The sequence below is a fragment of the Bombus terrestris genome, unplaced genomic scaffold, assembly GCF_910591885.1.
Source record: "Bombus terrestris unplaced genomic scaffold, iyBomTerr1.2, whole genome shotgun sequence".
NCBI classification, from domain to species: domain Eukaryota; kingdom Metazoa; phylum Arthropoda; class Insecta; order Hymenoptera; family Apidae; genus Bombus; species Bombus terrestris.
Window position 1 is genome coordinate 10,001 of NW_025963740.1, and position 2,500 is coordinate 12,500.

A 2,500-nucleotide genomic window follows, 5' to 3' on the forward strand; every position below is an offset into this window, starting at 1 on the left:
TTTAAGCATCGCGCCAAAGTGCCCTTTTTTCTTCGTACGTCGTATCATGTTCGAGCTAAGACTCACGCCAGACATCCTTAAAACGATCGTCGGTGATTTTTAACGCCCGTCCTCAGTCTCTTACAGCCGTTTCTCTACTCTCGACAAATTCCAGCGGTTCCTTGTTTTCTGCCGGCACAGAGATCGAAACGTCAAAGTTTCTTTGCTCTGTACCGACGACGACGAAAACGCACGGGAACGCACGCAAGTGGAAAAGCGAGCGAGACGTACACTGTGGTGTGTTCGGGGACTGGACGACCGTCGACGTTAGGATGCGCGGTCCAGCGATAGACGCCGAAAAGGCATGGGATGACCAACACTCTCTGTTTTCCAGTACTTGTAGCGCCGAATTGCCTTAAAAAAAATCACACGCGCGCACGACTATCACGTCGTACGCGCGTGTATACCTCGTCTTTAATTAAATCAAAGTTTCACTCCAGCCTCGCCAAAGGGGATCGTCATCTTCCTCGTCTACGATCTCTCCTGTACGTGTCCAGAGATTCTCTCTGACACGACGACGACGACGACCATCCAACGACTTTGTAACGGACTCTCGTGCGCATCTTCGTCAGGTACGGAAACGTTGCGCAACACCTCGAGCTTGGTAAAACACCCGTAGCCGATCATAGACACGCGCTAGTTCGCACACGATTTGTACGATTTCCGACGAACGTGGCTTTGGGCCAGGGCCGGCGGGCAGAGAGATACGCGAACGACGGGGAAAATTCGTCCCGATACAAGTAACGCGTACTCTCCGATCTCCGCGCAACGCCTGGGGATCATCTCCCTAAGTCATCAGCGTTCGAAGAAATCACGTGTGCGTTCCCGGATCTACGGCTCTCTTTCGGGGATAAATTACAAGCACAGAGTATATTAAACGCAACGACGACCCATCGATGCGACGGTCCTCGTCGTTGTCAGTCGCTCGCGCGCGTGCAGAGTATATCTCTACGCACGAAGAGACGGAGTGGGCATTAGATCCCTGGGGCTATTCGAGTAAAACGTCTTAAGAAAAGACGGTTGTACGGCAAAATTCCGCACCGTTACCAAGTTTACTTTTATCTGAGGCTGTTCTCATTCTCTCCTCTCTCGACCGAGTTCCCATATTTGCTTTCTCTCAGTCTCGCCAAAATAATATTCATTTAAGACGACGTCGGGGGCGCGGACATCGTGCACATCGAAAACCTGCAAACGTATGCAAATCTGCTGATATGAAAAAAAAATCGGTCACGAGGACAACACTACGTATATATATATATATATATATATATATAATATATTCGATAACCGACACGAAGCGGTGCATAAGCGGGCGGTCGTACGAAAGAACGACTCACGACGCCGCTAGCACTCACGCAGGTCCGTGACGGTTCTCTCCGCTCTTATTCGTATCCTTCTTCGTGCTCTTCCTCCGACTCTGAAACGTTCTACGTATCGTAAGAACGACGGCGGGTTGTCGAAGGCACCAAGGGACAGAGAGAGACAGAGGTAGAATTTCGTAGTGTCTCCCGTGAACACGATAGTTTATATATCGAGCATGCGTACGAATTGCACGGTCTCGGCACGACCGCGACGAACGCCGACGGGCGTCCAACAATCGCTCGTACGTCGCGTACGTTCTCTCGCGTCCGCTCTTGTTCGTATCCTTCTTCGTGCGCTTCCTCCGACTCTGAAACGTTCTACGTATCGTAAGAACGACGGCGGGTTATCGAAGGCACCAAGGGACAGAGAGAGACAGATAGAGAGGAACGACACGCAACGCAAGCAGTCTTAGGTTTACGTGAGCAACCCTCAGCCAGGCGTGGTCCAGGAATTGTATCCGTGGACCGCAATGTGCGTTCGAAATGTCGATGTTCATGTGTCCTGCAGTTCACACGTTGACGCGCAATTAGCTGCGTTCTTCATCGACCCACGAGCCAAGTGATCCACCGTTCAGGGTAATCTTTTTATATATTTTTTAAAACTTTTGTACTCCATGTACTCTTAATACTCGGTTCGAGCGAAGCCGAGATCCGACACGACCGACCAACGGGAATCGGACGCGCAGAAGTCGCCGGAAGATCGACGACACGAAAACGTTCGAAAATGAAATCCGACGAACGCGCGAAGATACGCGCGTCCGCCGGCCGGGCGAAAAGTACATTATGATATATAACAACCATCGAGATCGAAGCTCCGTTCGTCAGGAAACGACGGGGATATAACACCCGATTCTGAATCCTCTGTTCAGCACACGATCTCGCGAAGAAATACGCACGGTGGCTAGCCCATATATATATATATATATATATATGTGTGTGTGTGTGTATATAATACGATACTACGCATTCCTCTCGTCCAATTATTCAAGAAAAAGAGCGTGCGCCTCCATCGTTCGGGTGATGTAAAGATTCGATGGGACTCGCGCGACCCTCGGCCTCGAGCGGTCTTTCCTCCCAATATCCAGAAGCCGAGCTTTGAA

At 50.4% G+C, this 2,500-nt stretch overlaps 1 non-coding gene across 1 annotated transcript; it reads right to left on the reverse strand.

Annotated features, from left to right (window-relative positions):
- Positions 1-1,824: 1,824 nt before the first annotated feature.
- On the reverse strand, positions 1,825-1,979 carry LOC125387140. The gene has a single exon (XR_007227687.1). It is a non-coding gene; the product is annotated as a 5.8S ribosomal RNA (ribosomal RNA).
- Positions 1,980-2,500: the final 521 nt, after the last annotated feature.